A 23,603-nucleotide genomic window follows, 5' to 3' on the forward strand; every position below is an offset into this window, starting at 1 on the left:
AAAATGCACAGAAATCAATTATTTTTCAAGAAATATTAAATAGATTCAACATCTTTCTTCAACAGAACTGCAGACTGCACAGATGGTACCTTCCCAAAGGAAAAAGTTCTATAGCTTACTAGGGTATATTAGACTTAATCTTCTTCTTCTTCTTCCTAGCAGTTAATATCCCGCGACGCAGGGTCCGCTATCTTGCATGCCTTCCTCCACTTCTTCCTATCAAGGGCGTCTTCTGGTGTAACATTCACAGCCTTCATATCATCCTTGATTCGGTCCATCCAGAGTTTTTTTGGTCTTCCTTGTGGCCTGTTTCCATCCAGATCTAATTGCTGGGGTGTCTTTGCGATGGAATTTTTATCGCTACGGGCAACATGGCCGTACCATCGGAGTCTCGCCTCTCGCATCTTGTCTGTGATCGGTGTCACTCCCCATTGTTTCCTGACATCTTCGTTCCTCGCTCGGTCAAGTCGTGTGAGACCCAGAGGCCACCTCAGCATCTTCACCTCCATGGTGTGAAGAGCTTGTTCGTGTTTGGTCGTCGCTGGCCAGCACTCTGATCCGTAGAGTGCCACTGGGCGCACAATTGACTTATAGACTTTTGCCTTAAGATAGATTGGCATTCTCTTGTCACATAAGACTCCACTCACCTGATGCCACTTCCTCCACAATGTGTTGACACGGAGTCTGGCGTCTGGTAGAGTTTTGCAGTCCGAGGTGACAAGGGACCCGAGGTACTTGAATTGGGCAACTTTAGTCAGCGGCTCGCCGTCGATAGTGATGGTACTGTTGATCTGGGGGCCGCATTCAAGGTACTCAGTCTTCTTGATGTTCAGGTGCATGCCGTTTTCGAAGAGCCGGTCTTTCCATGCTTGTAGGCACACATCATCTGCATACAGGAGGAGCAGCAGGAGAGGGGGAGAGAGAGAGGCAGTCGTCCATATATCGGTTGTTAAACTTAACGCTGGAATGCTTTACAAACATTCAGAGATGAACTTTGTAACAGTTGCTATCGTAATGCAGTGTATCACCACATGGCGGCGCCTCCTGTCTCACGACTGGTGTCACCCCCTTTTTTGTTCTTCTTCGCACTCCTCCTGTAATGGATGCTCCCGTGTGTACGCGGACTAGTGTGCTCTTCAGTAATGTGTGGTAGAGGTAGCACTTATTTTTGATATTGTAAATAAATGAGTACTTTTTGGAAAGTCAGAAGCTGTTGCTCATTCGCTATCCACCTGCACACCTCCGCGGCTGGCTTCATCTCCACCGCACGTTACAACTTACACACTTGCTTTACTTCTCTCTGGGATCACTTTCTGGTAGATGAAATGCCAGTTTGGTAGCGAGCCTCCAAATGCTCAACCAGACAACAGGTCTCATGCCACAGCCGCTCTATCACGTGATGCATACTGCTCCGCCGCGCTACGGTCATGAGCCGAGTTACGCCATGTCGCAAGTTTTGTGAAGTGCTTTTTTGATATTTAATGGATCGGATTACATTTTTTTATTTCTCTCCGATATCTGATCCAGTAATTTAGGTCAATATCAGACCGATACTTAATATCAGATCGGTACATCTCTAGTGTAATGGACTTTCACTTGTGCACCTATTCTGTGAAGTACACTTGTGCTGTCTGGACAGACAGCACGATTATTGAATACATTATTGCATGCATTAACTGCTGTTATGTAAAGCAGTGACAATGGATTGAAACAGAAAAAAGCAAAAAAGAAATTGCAAGCATAAAAGGAAAAACACTGTAAATGTAAAAATTCAGTGTCAGTGTTTGCTTTTTCAGTTCACGTTTTTTTTTTATCTTTCAATTACATTTTGTTTTCAGTATCAAAACCAGATGCTGTTCTGGCTTCATGTTACCCACCCAGGATACCAAGGTTGCCTGAAAATTCCTCTATCGGCAGGCTCTAATAAAAAACCTTGCAACACTCCATTCCTGATCAAAACTTAAATCAGTGTTCATGTGTTTAATGGGACAGTTTACAATGAAATTGTTCAGCCAGTTTTGGGGTGCTGCTGCAAGAAATGCTAAACCCGCTTCTTATTCTAGCTGTTAGCACATGCATGTGGGCCACCCAGCTGTCAAAAATAAGATTCGCACTGGCCCTTTAATGACTGGACCGCTCCATTCATTCCACAGGGGAGAACTCACCAACAAAGAACTAGATATGCCAACGTCTAACATAAATACAAAGAGTCACGGGGGGAAAGTGAAGGACACCACGTAGAAAATCGAGATAAAAGACTGTCTATGCTAAGAGTGGATTTAAAATTAAGTAAAGAAGCAGACAGTCCAAGGCTGCTTTCCCGTTCAGCCGCATCTATCTACTTTATTGCAGGGGCTGAGCCCCCGTCAAGGTAGCCGCAGTAGTGGATCACTAAGCGGAAAACAAGGGTTTTTACTTTCAAAATAAAAGTAAAAGTAGGCCCAGCTACAGTACATCAAAGGTATCTGTATATTAATTCATTCACTCATCACTCAATTATATTATGCTACAATATTTATTACGACTAGTCTTTCTGATTTTTTTATGCTTTTACATTCATTGTAGTTCATTTTAACTGTTGTTTTTACGATTGGATGCATCTTATGATGCATCTTATGATTGGACTTTATAAAATGCCAGTACGCCAACATAAACAAGTTATCAGAGGTTCACTAAAATCTGTTAGGGTATAATGAATATCTTCTTTGTCCTTTATAAATAGACAACTATATAAACGTTAACGAGGGTCAAAGTCGACCATAATGCTTGAAGTTGTGACCGGAAGCGGCCTTCGTGCTGCCGCGCAGCCTCACAGCGGTGCTGCTGACTGGAAACAGGATGCTGTCAGGCCGAAGAGACGCTCTGACCTAACGGAGAGAAACCGCAGCATCATCCTTTGTTTTCTGGAGCTGGATATCCAGGTAAGGACAACTAACTAGCTTAGTTGTGATGTTAACCTGTCTGCATTTCATAGCTGCAATGGCTGAAACGGCACTGACACTTCTGATGAAACGCAGGACCTGTCTTTTTTTCTTCATTAGCAGTCTTGTCGTAACTAAGGCTATTGTTCGGGATAATGCGATCCAGTCAGGCGCTGAGGACAAATCATATAACGTAGCACTTATCCGTTGTTCTGACGAAGCCCTATGAGAGGTGCTGATGTGATTTCGTGTGAGGTTAGGGGTGGTGGTGCAGAGCTAGCTTCCAGCGCAGGAGCACACAGGCATTCCGAGGTGTAACATCCATGGCTGTGCTGCTGTGACGGGGGGGGGTCGCATTGCATTGCATTGCACTGCACCACCCCCACCACCAGCAGCAGCAGTAGCAACGCGGGGACGCGCGCGCATGCAGGTGTAGTTGGTGTTGTAAACAGCTCGTGACACATGGTGTCACAGATAGGGACACCTCTGAATGCTTTGGGGACGTTTGTCTTCCTCCTCCATGTCACAGTGGCTGTAGATATATCTGCAGTATATGATGCTCATGCTAGCTTTGAGGGAGGAAAATATTGTCTTTTGGTGTGCGCACACTCACTTCTCTCTCTCTCTCTCTCTCTCTCTCTCTCCCCCCCCCCCCCCTCTCTCACACACACACACACACACACACACACACACACACACACACACCTTTTCACTTACTTGTAGGCTGTTGATTATGCCTGACCATTTTGTGCTTGTTCCACCCTTTAACCATAAGAAACACTGTCCACTTTCACGCTGTCTTTAGCAGTAGGTGGTTCTTTGGCTAGCTGCAGTTACACGGGAAATTCCACCTGTTAGCTGTAATGTCGTGAAGGACTCTCTAAATGACAACAGTGTGGAGCAGAGTCCGTTTGAATCACCAGACCAAAAAGCCGGATCAGTGTAATCAATGTAACCCAGGGATCATACTGACAGTAGATGGCCCTAAACTTTAAGCACTTGTTCTTAAATTCAGCCAAACAGCCAGTGTTACATCTATGTCAGCGTTTGGGAGCATGGTGTAAATGAGCCTTTATACATTTAGTGCTTCGTGTCCACTTTACTGAAAGGAAACGGGGAGAAAAGGCTGCTGTGGCAACAAGTCGCTGTCAGTATCAGTCCAGTTCAACGGGGTAGAAAAGTGCTATATAAGAACCAGTCCATTGACCAGTTTTAGTGTTGAATCCAAATTTACAATGTGTGCTTCATCATCAGTAAGTATGGAGGAGGTCAGGAAAGTGAGTGGCAAACACGTTGGAGGTTCTGCCATGGTTTAGGGTTGTATTTAACCCAGTAGTGTTAAAATTCATGGAATTACGAAAACTGCAAAGTACCATCAGATTTTAGCTACCGTCTGAAAACTGATTTGTTACAGCTTCATTTTTCAGCCTGTGACCCCAATGATCCCAAACACGCTGCCACTGCGGTAAAAGCATTCATGGATTTAAAAACAAAATCAAACACAAGAAACTCAGTGGAACATCAGTCATGGTGTTATTAGTAGTAATACCAAGTGTTAGCTTTCAAGCTTGTTAACATTGTACAAACTCTGTTATGCAGCGTATATAGAACAGAATAATCCTTTAATTGTCCCACAAAGGGGAATTTGGTTGTAACAGCAACAGAAGAAAAGCACTTATACAAACAGAAACACACAATTTTTACAGAACAAATATTTACATCATGGAATCGATTCAGTAAATCACTGTTACACATTTACCTAGTGAAATATAAAGAAATGAGGAAGGGCTGAAGAGGTTTGAACAGAATTGAAATCACTACTGTTACAATATATACTCTAGAACAGCGGTCCCCAACCCCCGGGCCTCGGACCGGTACCGGTCCGTGAGTCGTTTGGTACCGGGCCGTGAGAGTTGAGGCTCAGGTGTGAAATGTATAGTTTTCAGGGTTTTATCGGTTTTCAGCGTTATTTTGTTATCATTTTTATGGTTAACTCGGTTTTCCTGGGTCTTTTCACGTCTGTTATGAATAAATTTTCTGTTTTTTGGTACCGGTACTAGTTTTATTTTTTTGTATTTATCCGTGACACATTAAAGGCCGGTCCATGAAAAAAAAGTCGGTCCGTAGCGCAAAAAAGGTTGGAGACCGCTGGTCTAGTACATGTGCTCAGCTTAAAAATCACAGCCAACAGTACAACAGTGCTTTTTACATTATGGGTAAGTTTACATTCATTAAGCTTGTCACAGAGCAGCAGCTCACCGTCTGCTCTCTGGGCATCATTCCTGCATCTTATAGTCATTTAGGGCAGCAAATAAGTCTTGATCACATAGAGTTTTGTGTGAAACTGTACACAGAATACAGTTTAGTATATAAGATACAGACCAAAAACAATGTCTCTGTATTTTCAGACTGAATAGTACAGTTCATAGTGCAGTGTTTCCCACACAGACATTACTGGGCAGGAACCCCAGGTATGCTTTATGATTTCATTTTTTCATCCTTCTGAGAAAACGGCACCATCAGTTTCCTTATAGGCCAAATTTTTAAGCCCCGTCACTGCTGGACAGGCTCCCATCTTGCAGTCAGATGGACTCTGCTGCCATGGACTGATTCTGGCAGCAGTAGTCAGTGCTTGTACTTGGAAGGTCACTGTCCACAAGCTGCAGGTGGGAGACTGGTTCATGCATTGCTAAGCTGTAGTTCAGTGAGGCTAAAGAAAGTTGCTGCTAACTCCAGGTCAGGATGTTGAAGATTGAGTTTTTGTCATTCAGATTAGACAAAGTTTAATCTGTGAAAATCCCAGGCTCTTTAATCTCCAGCACTTTTCTGCTCTTAGTAACCAAAGTGTGAAAACTGCAGGGGTCAGCAATAACCAGCACGAGTGCGCATCACAGAACTGTTCGTGTTTTGAAGGTTCAAAGTATCTTTACATGAAATGTGAAACACTTTACTTCCAAAATGTCTGAATGTGAAGGACACGTGTCTCACCTTTGTAAATGATGCTGTTCCTGTAAGGACTGCCAGCTCTTCAGTCGTGTACGTTATTAACACCAGAGGAAATTACAGTGGTGTGAAAACGTGTTTGCAAGCTTCCTGAATTCCTGTTTTTTGTATGTTTGTCACACTTCAGTGTTTCAGAGTATCAAGCAAATGTAAACGTTAGACAAAGACAATATAAGGCTACGTTCACACTGCAGGCGAAAGCGCATCAAATCCGATTTTTTTGACCCTATGCGACCCATATCCGATCATGCTATGACAGTGTGAACGGCGCAAATCCGATATTTTCAAATCCGATCTGGGTCACTTTCGTATGTGGTACTGAATCCGATACATATCCGATGTTTTAGAAAGCGACTGCTGTTTGAACGGTCAAGTCGCATTAAATCCGCCTTTTACGTCACTGACACAAGACAGACGCCAATTATCAGCTCCGGAGAAGCGCCCGAGAAGACATCGCGAACGCTTCTCTGGCCATCCCGTGTAGATATCAGTGAAACTGTTGGGAAGACAACGTTGGAGAAATGTGAACATTTTATTTGTACTGTGTAATCTGCAGATTCTGACAGAAATCTGCAGCTATCCTTTGAAGCACCGCTCCTCTCTAAAACAGCAATAAGGATCATTATTAGGTTATTTACATTATTATGTAAACAACAAAATAACTTAAAGCAAAAATTGGGAAACATAAAGTCCGAAGTCTTTATATTAAGGGCCATCTATGAAACAATACTGTTTGCTCTGGGTCTAAACAGAGCGCGTTGTGTGTGAAGTCTTCTTTTGCGCATGCGGGCCGCTTTGAGCGTTCACACTAGAGCGCGTTTGCTGTCGCATTTTATTTGTAGTGTGAACGAGGAGACAAAAAAATCGGATTTGATCAAAAAATCGGAATTGAGCATTAAGACCTGCAGTGTGAACGTAGCCTAAGTTCCATGTTTTCGCCATTTGTGGATAAATGGCTCGTACTGTGTTTGGCTGAAGTTACACAGCTTTAGCCTTTTCAGACTCAGACCTGAGGGTTGTTTCTCATTTGTTCCTGAATTTTCTTGGATCACCTTATTCTTGATCGAGAACAGGTGTGGCAGTAATCAGCAGCAGCAATGGCCTTTATACATCTAGTGTTTCATGTCCACTTTAAGAAGCCACACTTCCACTGAGTCCATTTCTGATCAGGCTTGAGTGAACACTGTGGTGCAGCTGAAGTACATCTTCATGTCATCTGTTGCTGGGTATTTTAGTCAGGACCACTATAACCAATAGAAAAGGCAGACGTTTTCCATCTGCACCTTCCCAACTTTCCATGTGTATGTACATAGAAAACCAGTTAAAGGGAGAGCAACTATCCTAAAACAGCTATAAGAGACAAGCAGCTTCATACACAGAGGGCTTAAGGTAGCAGTGAAACCACTGGACAACTATTCGAGGAAAACCTTCTGCCCTTCCGTGTGAACGGGAAACCTTGAGGGAGGCCAAGCAGCAGAAAACATGGCCACAGGGAAGCCACTAACTCCTCTGTTTATCCCCAACCAGGAGGTCTGAGTCAGAAGTGAACAATGTTGAATTTGACCAGCGGTTATTGAATCAAATTCTTGCTTTCTTACAGAGTCTAGTTTTTCTTCTCAATGAGCTAAAGTCTGCCTAAAAAAGCAAAAACATGTGTGAAGTGTGTTTGCGTGAAGGCAATGCTTTTTCCGCTTTAAAAGTCAACATCAACATGACTGAAGCTGTTTTTTACAGTGTTGTCATTAACAGTCCTGCACCAGTATTAAGTTAGTTTTCTCACTGTGTGCTCAGCAGTTAACAAGTAGTGTAACTTCCACTCTTCATTCAGATCACTGCTACATTGAGCCAGCATCAAAGAAGCAAGAAGAAAGATGGAAGAGCCCTTTATAAAACCTGGCCTTTGCTTTGGTAACACTGCAGAGCTCTCACCTTGCGCTCCCTCTTCATCCTGTGCACACTTAAGTGATGCAATAACCTTTTAAATTTGTCTGGGCAGTCAGTTGCACAGTCTTTGCTTTGTTGTAGAAACAAGCCTAGAGTTTAGTGCTTCCAGCTTCGACTGAGATGTAGATTGAGGAAGTTTTACCTGAGAGCCACAGGTGTCCTTGCTCATAGTGCACAGCTTCTGTCTGTAGCCTTTATGAATTCTGCTGTGAATGATTTAGTCAGGCTGTTTCTCTGCTCTAGCTGGAGCTTTAGATTGCAGTTACCAGGAACAGCTGACAGGGATTTAATCAAATGCATGAGATGATGGGTTCCCAGGTATCTGTGAAGTTACAGACGTCATGTATTAGCAGTTATTGAAAAGTGTTTTCTTTTTTCCAAAGACAGTGCTGCTGCTTCTTCTTCTTTAGAATCAGTTCAGACAATCAGGCTAAACCTACTGCAGCAATGACTTGACCCCTTTAGAAGGAGCACATTCAAATGATGGAGGTAAATGAAGCAAACTGCAGCGACCGCAGTGAAGGCAGGGCTTACTCAGGATGTGACACTACCCAACACTGGAGCGTGCATCGCTGTGCTAAGGGACATTTCCAATAAAGTTTACTGTACAACCAGCTCTGCTATCAGTGGTGACATACAGAGAGCTGTGCAGAGTAACTGTGAAACAGCACCGACTCTGAATTTGTACTCACCCATGTAAATGATCACCAGTGTCCAGTGTTTTTACATTTGGGGCGGTCGTTGTGTCCTTGGGCGAGAGACTTCACCCGTTGCCTACTGGTGGTGGTCAGAGGGCCCGGTGGCGCCAGTGTCCGGCAGCCTCGCCTCTGTCAGTGCGCCCCAGGGTGGCTGGGGCTACAATGTAGCTGCCATCACCAGTGTGTGAATGGGTGGATGACTGGTTGTGTAAAGCGCTTTGGGGTCCTTAGGGACTAGTTTTTACCATTTCCAGTGACTCTCAGATTAAACAATAAAAAGCAGAGTGTGCTACTTTGAGCCTCTCCTCTGTTACAGCTCGGCGTCTGTCTGCATTGTGTGTGTTCTGCAGTTTGAACTGAACATTATTAAGGTGTCTGACAGTGAATGAAGAGCTAATCATGGTCTCTTCTTTTTCTTTGCACTGACACATTTTTGGCAGCGCAGTTGTTAGTAGTAGAGCAGGGCGATATGACCCAAAATATTTATCACGATATAGATTTGAAAATTTGCGATAACGATATAACTGACGATATAATTGACACTAGAAAGAATACTTTACAACTCCTCAACTTTATTAGTGCAAAAAAACCCATCAATGTATTTTCTCTTAAACAAGCAGCTGTTTTTTTTATGTGCATTACAGTTATATAAACTTTAACAATGCAAATGTAAATTCTTTGCTGACAGTTTAACCAAAAGGCATTTCCAGTGGAAATTGGCCAACATATCCTCAGCATAACCATGTATAATATCCTCAAAACTGAAAAAGAGGTTATACACACACAATACGGTAATATTATGTTGAAGCCTACGATAGCCGTAATGCTCCGACAAGCCATCAAGTGGTGCGGGTTCGTAGCTTAGCAAAGTCGTACTAAACATTTGACAGATTTTCGAGCGCCACATAAAATCGTTTCGAGGTCGGTAAACAAAACCAGGATTAATATATAAGGCACACGGGATTATAAGGGGCACTGCCGATTTTCAGAAAAATCAAAGGATTGGAAAATACGGCACACTTAAAATCAAACAACACGGTAATAACGACGGCCCGCTAGCATGCTCTACCAAAAATAGTGTTTTGTTGTGTATCTGACGGACGAAAGCCAAACCAGTTCCACACCACTGAAGTTGCAGCATTTTTACAAACCAGTTCTGGTTCATCCGTTTCATTTAACGATCCGCTTTCGCCCTTGTCATTCTCCGTCACCGCCGTGCCTTTTCCGCCATGTGCGTATGAAAACAAAGGCACTGCGCATGCGCGTTTTACCCATATTCTATCGTGATATTTAATTTTAAAATAAAACAATGTTGTTTTTGTGCATAACAAAAAGCTCACAATTGTGCAGTCAAAATGTAAACTAAAAGACGCTGAGCATAATATGAAAGACAGATTTCACAGCTGCTCTGTTCCCAACTTCTACTGTGTGACTGACAGCCTGGAGTTTGAAATCCTCTTTGTAACCACGTCTCTGAACAGTTGCCATTTGTGTCAATAATTAATTAAATGTGTCAAAAATATTTATTTAATTAATTATTTCCCATTTGTATTTAATTATTGCCACATTTAATTAATTATTTAATGGTGTATTTAATTAATTCATTATGGCAGTCCTGGCGTTCCATAGTAAAGCAGCAACACTGATCCTTTTATTAAAGATGAAAGAATTTAGACAGTTTTTAACTCTCAGTAAACCCACAGTGTTCGTTTGACTTTGGACCCAGAATCTCGTCTGTAAGTCTGACGTCACTGACTTACAGACCGGATAAGATAAAGAAGACATTTAAGCATCTGCACGTTTATTTTCTAGAAATGAAAGCAAGACGAACATAGCAGTGTAAAGGCAGTATCCAATGAAACTGAAGTTTATATTCAGCACTTGTACAGAGGAAAAATAAGGCTTTTTTGCATGTTTTTAGGCCACCAGCTTTTTAGCAGGACAAGCACAGAGATGAGTCCACTGTCAGAGGCCATAAGAAGATCATTTGTAACCTTCACTAAAGCTGTTTCTGTGCTGTGATGAGCTCTGAAACCTGACTGAAACTCTTCAAATAAACCTCTGCAGATGATCTGTTAGCTGTTTGACAACTACTCTTTCAAGGATGTTTGATATGAAAGGAAGGTTGGAGATTGGCCTATAATTAGCTAAGACTGCTGGGTCTAGAGATGCTTTTTGAGTAAAGGTTTAACTACAGCCAGCTTGAAGGCCTGTGGTACATAGCCGATTAATTTTTAAAACACCTGATGGCTTAGCATTTAGCGTCACAGTGAGACATTTATATATAACCTAACTGTAATCCTGACACTAAAACCACATTTTGAGCCTCAAACATGCCTTCAAACTTGTGGGGACGGCATTTCGTCCCCATTACTGACTGTTAGTCCCGACAAGTATAGTAGCATGTCAATTTTCTGTCCTCACAAAGATGTCTAAATATGTACACACACAGCCTCTGTCAACTTGGCAAAGTGGTTGATTAATGACTTTATGCATGCTGCAGGTTTAGATGAAGTATGTCTGTGAAGGTTCTCAGTCATCCAGGTCATTGTAGTCTAAGGAGCTTGGAAAGAAAAGCGTCTGGACTTCTTTGAGTTGCTTGAAGACGTTTCACCTCTCATCCGAGAAGCTTCTTCAGTTCTAGGGTCACATGTTGGAGAGTCCCAGATTTAAGCCGTGTAGGAGCAACCCACTGAGAGGGACAATGGACCCCGTAATGATCCTCTACCTAATCACATGAGCCAAGGTGTGAAAATGGGTGTAGGTCGTCACAATGGGTTAACGCCCACTCACATCCTGGGCCATCTGACCTCAGAAAATCACATGGTGGGGTGGGGCTAGGTTTCACAATGAGCTCACCCGAAACCTTGGCTGATTGTGCCCTACACCCATATTTGGTTGTAAAGGTGTTGTCGTTGTGCTGTTGTCCACCTCAGTGTGTAAACAAAACAAAAAAACAACGATTGGGAATAATACTTTCTGAAGGGATTTGGATAACAGAATTTAAAAAACAAACAAAAAAAACACAGCGATTGTAGACTTTCATTTCTTTCTTTTTATGATTTTCTTTTATTGTTTATGATGTTTTTTTATATCTTTATTTTAATGGTTTCACCTTGTCCTTTAGTCACAGTGTAATAATATTAGAGACAGCGTTTTACTTTGCAGTTATTTTTGTGTGTATCCATGGAAATAAATCCTCCATGAGCCATCTGTCACATGCTCTCCATGTTGCAGAGACTATGTATGTGCATGAGGCGCACTACCTGTCAAATGTGTGAGCTGATTTTACCTAAGAAGTAGGATCCACACACAGCCTCACTCTCTCTTTGTCTCACACACACACTTGCAGTTGAAGAATACATTAACTCAGCTTCCTTCTTGTACTTGCTGGACTCTTTCAGGTAATTTAAGATTAGAATCTGATGGGTCACATCAGGGCGTCTGGGTGAAAATGAATCCAGGGATGTGTGAGCATCAGGCAGATGAAGTGGGGGAGGGGCTTTTACATGTCTACTCCAATCAGATTAGAGATGTTAAATCTTTCTGCTTTGCCATCCTTGGAAAACATGGCAAGCACTGTCATCAGTCTGTGCTTCAGTTCAGACTGCAATTCATGAATGGATGCTGCAAGTATTCCCTGGTTCAGGGCAACAACAAGTACCACTCCTAGGGATGGGAATCGAGAACTGGTTCTCTACAAGAACGAGTAGTTCAATTTAAGGTTGGGCGACTGGACGAATATATTGAAGATAGGCTGAGCCTTCCGCTGATCGTTTTTACAAGAGTGATTTATTTATTTGCCCATGAGTAAGTTTGCTAAAAATGTTGGTTGAAGCTAAGAGAAGCAGTCAACCGTAAAAATAATAGCGCTGTTTTAACAGCATCCTCTTCCAGCTGCGAACAAATGCAGCAATTCATTTACTCGGGTGGGGCGATCGTGGCTCAAGAGTTGGGTGGTCGCCTTGTAATTGGAAGGTTGCCGGTTCGAGCCCCGGCTTTGACAGTTTCGGTTGTTGTGTCCTTGGGCAAGACACTTCACCCGTTGCCTACTGGTGGCTGTGGCTACAATGTAGCTGCCATCACCAGTGTGTGAATGTGTGTGTGAATGGGTGGATGACTGGATATGTAAAGCGCTTTGGGGTCCTTAGGGACTAGTAAAGCACTATACAAATACAGGCCATTTACCATTTACTCAGACTCATAACAGAAAGAAAGAAAGGAGTTCAGAAAACATATTATTACAAAAAAACCCAAAACACAATGGTGGGGAGGGAAACAAAGAAGAAATGGCTTCTTTTTTCCACTATAACTGTGTTTACAGGCCGTTCCAGTGTTTATGTGTTTTACACACTCGACCAAACAACAAATACAAAATTAAAAATGGTAAATGGTAAATGGCCTGTATTTATATAGCGCTTTACTAGTCCCTAAGGACCCCAAAGCGCTTTACATATCCAGTCATCCACCCATTCACGCACACATTCACACACTGGTGATGGCAGCTACATTGTAGCCACAGCCACCCTGGGGCGCACTGACAGAGGCGAGGCTGCCGGACACTGGCGCCACCGGGCCCTCTGACCTGATTAAACACAAAGTAAGTTAAAAATGTCTCTGCCAGCGAACATAAAAAGAATCTCTGACGTAAAGTTAAGTCTTTTGTGCGATTTGGTGCATCTCAAATAAATAAATGAGTAATCCAAAAAGTATCTATGTTAATACTGAAACAAGCAAGATAAGAAGGTGAAATATTCCCTCCAAACAAAACGTACAAATTTGAAACGCGCAAATCAGTCCATACATGATTACATTGCTCTGCCCATCAAAAAGTCTGCATGAATATATCGCCTATCATCGGTTATTGGACTGTCAGTTGGAAATTTTTTACATATCGCCCAAGAACCCAAAGTGAAAGCTGAATGAATGTTAACCCCAACCCAGCAACCAGACACCGAAACTGGGTCTACATATACATGTATATATGTGCGTGTGTGTGTGTGTATACCAGCCAAGGTGTACTCTCAGTGGCAGAGGAACAATATGAAATCGGCACCACCAAGGCAGGAGACGGCGCAATATTGGAAGAGCATATGGGAGAAGGACGCAACTCATAATGGCAATGCTCAGTGGCTAGTGGATCTAAGAGCAGACCACAGCAACCTCCCTGAACAGGGTCCAGTAACCATGCTGGTTGACGAGAGACACCCAGAATGGCTAACCAAAGGCCGGATGGTCCTGATCCTCAAGGACCCCCCAGAAGGGACCGGTCCCCTCCAACTACCGACCAATAACCTGCCTCAGCACCACGTGGAAGCTCCTGTCAGGCATCATAGCTGCTAAGATGAACAGGCACATGGGTCAATACATGAGTACGGCACAGAAAGGGATGGGCAAGAATACCAGAGGCGCAAAACACCAGCTACTGATAGACCAAGCAGTCAGCCTAGACTGCAAGACTAGGCTGACCAGCCTGTGCACTGCCTGGATTGATTGCAAGAAGGCCTATGACTCAATGCCCCACACCTGGATCCTGGAATGCCTAGAACTATATAAGATCAACAGGACCCTAAGAGCCTTCATCAGGAACTTAATGGGGATGTGGCGCACAACACTAGAGGCCAACTTCAAGCCCATAGCACCAGTCATTATCACGTGCAGGATCTACCAAGGAGATGCTCTGTCCCCACTGCTGTTCTGCATAGGCCTGAACCCCCTCAGTGAGATCATTGACAAGACTGGCTACGGATACCGACTACGGAACGGAGCAGTTGTCAGACACCTCCTGTACATGGATGACATCAAGCTGTATGCCAAGAGTGAACGAGACATCGATTCACTGATCCACACCATCAGTATATACAGCAATGAGATCGGAATGTCTTTCGGACTGGAGAAGTGTAGTCGGATGATAATAAAGAGATGGAAGGTAGTCAGAACTGAGGGGATCGAACTACCAGAAGGTAACATTGCAGACATAGAGGACAGTTACAAGTACCTGGGGATCCCGCAGGCGAATGGGAACCATGAAGAGGCCGCTAGAAAGGCTGCAACCACCAAGTACCTGCAGAGGGTCAGGCAAGTCCTGAGGAGTCAGCTGAACGGTAAGAACAAGAAGTCCTGAGGTCAAAATGGGAGACGCCCCCAAGGGTGATGGAGAATGTCCGAGCTAAGGTCCTGTGGGACTTCCAGTTACAGATGGACAAAATGGTGGTGGCTAACCAACCGGATATAGTGGTGGTAGACAAACAGAAGAAGACAGCCGTAGTGATCGATGTAGCGGTTCCCAATGACAGCAACATCAGGAAGAAGGAACACGAGAAATAAAGGGCTCAGAGAAGAACTCGAAAAAATGTGGACAGAGGTGTAACAGCGATCCCAGTGGTAATCGGAGTACTCGGTGCGGTGACTCCCAAACTAGTCGAGTGGCTCCAGAAGATTCCAGGAACAACATCGGAGATCTCTGTCCAGAAGAGCGCAGTCCTGGGAACAGCTAAGATACTGCGCAGGACCCTCAAGCTCCCAGGCCTCTGGTAGAGGACCAGAGCTTGAAGAGTAGACCGCCCGCATGGGCAAGTGGGGAATTTTTAATTTTTTTAAAATATTCTCATTCAGCAGTCAGCGTACAAGTTATTGAACCTTGCATTGGCCTCTATGCTTATATAGTGACCATTGCAGGGAGAATTCCTCGGCATAGTGGAGGTGGAGCATCCCCACACTGACTCCTGAAATCTGACATGCATGTGTTCATCACGGTGTGTTAGTGCCATTCATTTGGTGAGTTAATAACATTACATAACAGCTTTTTTCAGCAGTGTCTGCAGTACTGTGAGGGAACTGAGGCTGGAGAGTTCATCTGTGTTCTCAGTTAGAGGCCTGTCACAGTATCTGTATAGGACCCACAGCATCTTAGCACATGTGTGCAGGAGATTTGAAATGTACTGTTTACCCTTTATCTACCTCATACCTTTATCTAATAAACTTAAACTAGTGCTAACACTGGTGAATATTGCGAGGATTGTTTTGTTCCAGCTAATGTCTAAATTGCAGAGGAAGATATGCAGATTATTACTATTTATCTTTTTTAGAGGAATCTTGTTTGCTTGTCTTATGTTTAGTTTGCAGTAGGGCTGCATTTTTACTCGTAAAGTGGACTGGTACTTATTGCTGATTAAGGGATTTTTTTGTGTCCAAATTACAGTCCCTAGGGTTTCTCTGTGTCCGTTTCAATGTATATGTGTAGCAGCTGGATTGAGGCCATCAAAACCACAAGTTTTTCACAAGGCTGTCAGTTTATTTGTGGCACAAACCCTGCCTGGATTAACACGTGCTGCTTTGACTTGGCTCTCAGCACTCTAATGTCTCTGATCCCAGTCAGTCTGTATGTACAGAATAGAATAGAAATAGAAATATCCTTTATCGTCCCTCACTGGGGAAATTCAAGTGTTCCAGTAGAAGAGTGACCAGCATGGAGCAAAAATAAGGAATAAGAGACTGTATGGTCTCTTAAGTGAAATTTAAAACATAAGAAAAAAAAATACTTTACTGTTATTAAAAATAGCATACTTGGATTCAAAGAAATGTGCAACGGAGTAGGGTAATTGTTTTTAAAAAGAATGTACAAAATGTGCTGTATATTTGTGCTTAAAAAACCGAGACTTTTTACAGACAATGGAAAAACGAGGGGGCATCCTAGGACAGAGCTGGCCTTCTTGATTAGCTTATCCAGCCACTTCCTCTCAGCTGTAGATATGCTGCTGTTCCAACACACAACACCACAGAAGATGGCTGACGCTACCACAGAGTCAGAAAAGGTCTTCAGCAGCATCCCTTACACTCCAAAAGATCTCAGTCTCCTCAGTAGGTAGTCTGCTCTGACCCTTTCTGTAAAGTGTGCATATATGTTTGGAAGTGTGGCAAAACACGTTCTTGTGAACGTTGTGGCGACTGTGGGTGAATAGTGCAACACAATAGTGACATAACCTGCAAGATACAGTGATAAAACTTTACAGGTGTGTAGAACAAGTTTAAAGAAGAAAGAAATGCTACAAAATGAGATTACGGGATTAGAAACTTATGTTGAACATAACCTGCTCCCACTCAAGTTATATTCAGACATTTGGTTTAATGTGCCATCTTTTCAGTTGATTCTTTTGTTTCACATCCAGTATACACTCACCAGCCTGTTTAACTGCTCATTAACACACATATCTAATCAGCCAATCACATGGCAGCAATGTAAATTTGTAGACATGGTCAAACATGGTCATGATGCTGAAGTTCAAACTGAGCGTCATAATGAGGAAGAAATGAGATTTTAAAAAATATCCAAGTTTAAAAAAAAAAGGCAGCATAAAAAGTACACACTGTGGGTGCTGTGGGTACTTTAAGTGTTTTTAACACTCAGTTTCACTTTATCTCTTTGTTTGTTAAAACCTCACTGTTCTCTACAGCTGCTGATGGACCAGCAGCAGCACAAGCAACAGTGTCCCATAGATCGGTTGAACCACATTTGGACACTGCCTACAAATGGCAACAGATACCCTCTTCTCATAGATGGGCTGTCCATGGCCCCCTATAGTCTGCCAGCGGAGAACCGTGCTGAGCTCTGAACTCTTATGAATGCATCAGGACCAACTCAGGGTTCAGTGTCTTGCCCAAGAATACTTTAGCATGCAGACTGGAACAGCCAGAGATTGAACCAGCAACCTTCTGAATAATAGATGCTATAGTCTGCTACTCTTCAGTCTCCTCCTAGAAATATCCTGAAAGAAAGAACAAAGAAGAAGGAATCTTTTTATAGCAGTTTCCAAGTTGTTTACTGAGCCACTTAATCTCTGAACAGTAATTTCCGTTGACACGAGTCCAATAAGTTGAGGTGGTGAAGAAAAAGCTGTTCTGTAGAAGTGCTGTGATTAAAGCAGTAGGGTAAGTCTGCTTGTAAGATGTGATCTGTGTCTTTGGTAAACCCATTAGCTCCAGCACACAGCTTATCTTGTCTCCCTTATCTGACCCAGGGCTTCTTCAGCCTTCTATTGCCACTCTTTTTGCTTACTTTCTGCAGGTTTCTTCATGAACCTTGTTAAATTTGCCTGAAAATTGTAGTTTGCTCAAAGAGATGATGCCAGTTTTTGCCTGACTCGGGCAACAATGTGTACAGTAATTGTGTGCTTCATAATTCGCCAAGTCATCAAATGTGTGGAATTTAGCAGACTTATGGTAAGTCTGCAAATTAAATGTTGCAGAATATTAGTCTTACTATACAGTTAGTTCCACAATTTGTTGGTCAGCAACACAGTTTTTGTCACGTTGCCTCTGTCCACCACCACAGTGGATTTTAAAGTGCAGACTTACAGCTTTAATTTGAGATGTTCAACAAAAGATTTGGCTTAACTGTTTATAAATTGCAGCCATTTTTTTCACGGTCCCCCATATTTGGAGCCTCAATGGGACTTGGACAGTTGAGTGGCAAGCATGTCCTGTGCCCTTTGTTATTATCTGAAGTTAAAGAGATATTGGTGCAAATGAGCAAAGCACTCATTGGTCTGAAACAAAAACTGTGTGTGTGAGAGAGAGAGAGCAAAAAATCTGTTAGATTTTACAAAAGAATGGATGAACTGTTCAGCTACAACACAAGGCCTGAAAGAGCACTGCAGAAACTGAGGTGTACAATCACAGATTCATTTCCTTGGTTAAGACAACCAACTTCACAATATCTAACCATGATAAGAAGCCTCTCGAGAAGGCAGGAATGAATGGAAATACAAAGTTTAGGTGAAACAAGCTGAAAACGTCTGGTGTGTAGACTTCATAGGAATCATGTAAAACCTTCACAGTTCTGAGAGGTGAAAAACAGTCTTTGGACAAATTAATCCAAGATGAACTTGTACTAATGTTGGAAAGACAAAAGCACAGAGAAGGAGAGGAACGGTCCATGATCCAAATATCTGTCAAACATAGTGGAGGTAATGTTGTAGTGTTGCCAGTGGAACTCAGCATAGTGTTGATTCATGATGTGAATGCTGATAGAAGCAGAAGCATGAATTGTGATTTGTACAGGGTTTTACTCTTTGCTCGGGTTCAGACTGATGCTTTCCAGGGCTTCTCAGAACAGATGGATACTGACCCCAAATATGCTACAAAAGCAACCCAACAGAGCAGCTTCAGCTACTGAGGACAAAACTAAAGACGAGGACCCGCAAATGGGCAGCAACTGAAGATGGCTGCAGTAAAAGTGTGACAGAACATCGCAAGGAAAGCAGCATTTGGTGATGTCCATGGGTTCAAGACTTCAGGCAGTCAATTTTCACCTAAGTATGGAAAACAATCCTTATATTTGAAATGGTCCTAGTTTGTCCACATAGTTGTCAGCAGTGTTGGTCAAGTTACTTGAAAAAAGTAATCAGTAACTAATTACTGATTACTTCTCCAAAAAAGTAATCCCGTTACTTTACTGATTACTTATTTTCTAAAGTAATTGATTACTTAGTTACTTAGTTACTTTTTAAAAACACGATTTACAACCTGAATAGGTGATAAAGTGATAGATCTTTCAGCCCAATTCTACTTTTTCTGCATAATCCATCATACAAAATGTAATCAAATGGAAAAGTCTCTTTTTAAAACTTGTTTTATTGGTTTTAATCTTTTAACTTTATGCATCAAGCAAAAATTAAATTACATGCAACATTCTCTGACTGGAAGAAATTAGTTTAACATTTAAACCTATTTTCTGCACATAAAATAAAATATTTTTTGTGTTTACACTCAGTCTTTCAAATAGATGCAAGTAAAACACAGCAGAAAATAAATAAAATCAAAGACTCAGCGGTCCTGTTGCTCTATTTTCACCTGTAAAGCAGGAGTGGGGTAGGCGGAGGTTTACCCTGGTGCAGGTGTGCCGCAGCGGTCAGTGGAAGGATACGGCAGTTTCTCTGTGAGTTTCCCATTACGTCGTTGTGCACTCGGAGCTTGTTTGGGGGGGGGGGGTTCGGTGTAAAAAGAAGTTTTCTTCCTACGCACAGCGGACACTAATGTTTTTGTCACTTTTTATGGAATCAAACTCAAAGTAAGGTCAGTACTTCCACGCTTTAAACGCTGCACGCTCATACTCTCTCTGCACTCGATATATGATCCATTGTTGATCTGCACACAGCTGTTGTCACCAACGTCGCACTCGCTTACGTCACTGTCATGAGACATTCTCACAAAAAAATCACGGTTTTAGTAACGCAGTAACGCAGCGTTCCTACGGGAAAGTAACGGTAATCTAATTACCGTTTTTGCAATAGTAATCCCTTACTTTACTCGTTACTTGAAAAAAGTAATCAGATTACACATCTCTGGTTGTCAGCCTCTAACAAGTGGAGAAAATCACTGAAAGACCTAAAAGATGAACCTAACATTTTTGTAAAACCCCTTGAATTAGGCTGCTCGTATTGTTTATTTGATTTCCGATCCATTGTGGTGGCGTTCAGAGGCGAAACTACAACAGCTGGATTTGTGCTGCCTGACCTCAACCCTTCCAGTGCCCCTAGTTTGGGCCCTTGTTGTGGGAATGAGTATCTAAATAGTCTGAAGTTTCAGTATGACGTTTAAACAATTTTTGTACTGTGGTCACATTTCCAGAAGAAATAAATTATTCCGATTTGTTTTTCGTGTAGTGTAGCCTATACATTCTCCTTCCAGCCTCTCTCTCTATTATTAAAAGACGATGTTGCTGCACGTTGCCTCGACAGAGATCTTAGTTATATGAAAATGTAAGAATGCTAACACACACATACTCACGCTCTGCTTGGAAGAGCCGTAATAGGATTAGAGAGAACTGGAAGTGCAACTGGAACAGAGACAGAGAAACGGGGAGGTGACAGAGTGGGTCATCCACAGTGGAGCATATAGTGAGACATGTTATGTTTAGGCTCCAGTCTGGGCAAAGTTGGGTTTCTGGTTAATGTAAACACAAACAGAATCCAATGATTTGCAAATCTCATAAATCTTTATTTTGTTTTATCAAATCTTCGCTGAGAAAATATATAATTGTAAACAGGATGTTTGGAATTTAGCAGCAACACGTGCCAAAAAAGTTGGGATGGGGCAGCAAAATGTTATTTTGTATTAGTAGAGCTCCAAAACTGTGGAACAATTTCAGTGGAATGCAAATAGTGTGAATATCTCATCCTCCAAAGTCATACGTTCAGGAGAAATCTCTGTGCATGAGGGGCAAGGCTGAAAATCAGCATTAGATCCCGAATGGTCTTCAAGTCCTCAGGCAGTATTGCATTAAACACAGATGTGATTCTGTGATTAAATCAGTACATGGGCTCAGGAACAGACAGAAATCACTGTCTGTGAACACAGAAGCCATCATCTCTGGACCAAAGCCGGACCTCCAGACCAAAATGGATCGAAACATGGACACTACGTCCTCTAGACTAAAGAGGAGAAGGACCATCCAGCTTGCCATCAGCACTCACTTCAAGAACACCTGTATCTTTGGTGGTGTGGGGGTGCGTTAGTGCCTCTGGAGTTGGCAGTTTTAGAGCAGCATATACTCCCACCCAGATAGATGTGTTTCAGAAAGCACCTTGCTGAGCTGGCCTGTCTGCAGTGCAGGCCTTTAACCACCTGAGAACATTTGGAGCATCATAAAGTGAAAAATATGACAAAGACACAGGACTGCTGAGCAGCTATAATCCTCTATCAGACACGAATGGGACAACATTCCTCTGTCCCAAAAGTCCAGCAGCTGCTCTCCTCGGTTCCCACAAGTTTGTGGAGTGATGTTAAAGAAGAGGAGATGCTACAGAGTGGGAAGCATGACCCTGCCCCAACTGTCTGAGATGTGCTGCTGCCATCAAATTCAAATATTACATATTTTTCTTGAAATTATTTGTTTTCTCAGTTTAAACGTTTGATATGTTTCCTATGTTGAATAGATTGAAAGATTTGTAAATCAGATTTACAGCAAACAGCATTCAAACCTTTTTGGAATTGGAGTTGGCTTACCTCTGTTTTCTCTCCTTTCTGTTGTGTGTCCTGGTCCACTTTCCCCCATCAGCTCACATCACTGTGTGCTTTGCTAATTTGAGCCTCTTTTCCTTTTCCTCCCACACACTCAGCAGGCACTGAGGTGGACAGGCTGCCACAGAGCAGGAGCCCACAGCATTCTTCTTCACATGTGACAGACCCCGATCCTCTTTCAAATTCTATGTTCTCAACATACAGTTAAATCTTCAGGAGCGTTTCCACCAGATGACCTCTGTGTGGGGGTGGGCTCTAAGGCCCCCCTACTGGACAAGAGGGAGCTGCTAAATATAAGGCTGGGGGTGGGGGGTGGGCAAGCAGCTGACTCAAAACACAACTTGGATTTGAGAATTTTAACAGATTTGTTGGTAGTTTGCTAACTAATTTTACAGTACTCTGTTTTCCTTTTGGTCAGCTTCAGTAACTTAGATGAGGAAAAACATCTTTGGGGAAAACAGACTCTGTGGCATGTTGTGGAGAATTTAAAGTCCAAGAGCTGATGAATTAATCATGATATAAATTGTTAAGACGTTCACATCATTCACAGCATCATTACTGCTGCTGTTGTGTTATAAGTCTTTAAAAAAAAACAAAAAAATGGGGTTGGTGTGGGCTTAATATTGTTATAAGTTTTATTCACTTTATATTGTAAGGCAAAAACTCCATAATAAAGAGAAAACCCCAACCAGATGACCCCCTATGAGCAAGCACTTGACGACTGTGGGAAGGAAAAACTCCCTTTTAACAGGAAGAAACCTCCAGCAAAACCAAGGGAGGGACAATTATCTGCCGTGAGCAGTTAGGGGTAAGGGGAGGGGGACGGGACAAAGCTGTTGAAGAGAGCCAGATATTAATAATAACCAATGATTAAATGCAGAGCGGTGTATAAACACAAAGAAACAGCATCATGGGAAGCCCCCAGCAGGCTTAGACCTGTTGAAGTTCATGGTCAGCTAATGCAGCCCTAACTATAAGCTTATTTCTCTGTGTATATCTATCGCTTTGAAGCAGCCTTGGTATCTTTGGGTGGATAGTATGCGTATCAAAAGTTCAGCGGTTTAATCCCCTGTTCCTCCAGCCTGTGTATCAACATGTCTTTGAGTAAGAACCTAAACCCCAAACCGCCCCTCATGCATTGCATGCAATGCAGCATGCTTATATATCAATATGCTGCACAAACAACCTGCCAGAAAACCTGCTACTGCAGTCCACTGCAGAGTTAACAATGTTTTTGACAAACGTTTTTGAGTGTTGCTGACTTTAACGGTGTAGGTGTTCTGTTGTTTTTTCTCCTTCTGAATGTACAGAAGCACTACTGCTGTGTAGTTTTAGTATAGCTAGCAGGTTATTTGGTGGGACTCCAGCTCCCACTGAGTGACCATCTGGACCTCTGAGCTGGTGCATGTACGCCACATACCACTCACACACTCACCACTGTGAGTCACTGATGTAGAACCAATCAGCACAGGCCCAGATGATGTCAGCTAGTAAATGAGGTAGGCTGGGACCAGGAAGAACTAAACTAAGATGACAGCTGGAAGTCAATACTTACAGTAAGTGTAAACTGTAACGTTTTTACACAAACACAATACCTGTGTGTCACCTCCTTTAGCCATGTTTAATTTGTTGTAATTAGGGCTGCCACAAATGATTGTTTTGATAGTCGACTAGTCACCGATTATTTTTGCGATTAGTCGACTAATCAGATCATCATCCATTGGACGTAAAACTACAGCTTATTGCACCAGCAGCGTCTGCTCGTATATAACTATCATTATCTTACAGCTTGAAGTGTTTAAGGTATGTGCTAACTAAAAATAAAGACAAGATGATAGTTTATTAAATTTTAAAGAAATTTGCAGATTGTTTGAGTGAAGTTTAATAAACTCAGCCGTCTGCTCCTTGCTGTCTAAAATATAACAGGACACCGGAGTATATTCTCGAGCATCTCACACTCTAATGAGCCTTGAACCCCGGCTAGCTATCGAGCTGGTGGGTAACAGACGTCTCTGAA

At 42.5% G+C, this 23,603-nt stretch overlaps 1 protein-coding gene and 1 long non-coding RNA gene across 2 annotated transcripts in view; one reads left to right on the forward strand and one right to left on the reverse strand.

The window, feature by feature from the left end:
* The first annotated feature begins 2,767 nt into the window (after positions 1-2,767).
* The window catches only part of fam110b (family with sequence similarity 110 member B), a 56,845-nt gene continuing 36,009 nt past the window's right edge, over positions 2,768-23,603 (forward strand). The window contains exon 1 of the mRNA XM_085440345.1: positions 2,768-2,921. The gene's annotated coding sequence lies outside the window, so the exon portion shown is untranslated. The remainder of the gene's footprint in view (positions 2,922-23,603) is intronic.
* Positions 15,943-21,628, reverse strand: LOC146688401 (uncharacterized). Its single transcript, XR_014916508.1, has 3 exons — positions 21,572-21,628; positions 20,354-20,402; positions 15,943-17,331 (listed from the first exon to the last, which is right to left on the reverse strand). It is a non-coding gene; the product is annotated as an uncharacterized LOC146688401 (long non-coding RNA).

Source organism: Copadichromis virginalis, linkage group LG18, assembly GCF_057382275.1.
Source record: "Copadichromis virginalis isolate Kocher_CV1m ecotype Utaka linkage group LG18, C_Virginalis_male_GT1.1, whole genome shotgun sequence".
Classification (NCBI taxonomy): domain Eukaryota; kingdom Metazoa; phylum Chordata; class Actinopteri; order Cichliformes; family Cichlidae; genus Copadichromis; species Copadichromis virginalis.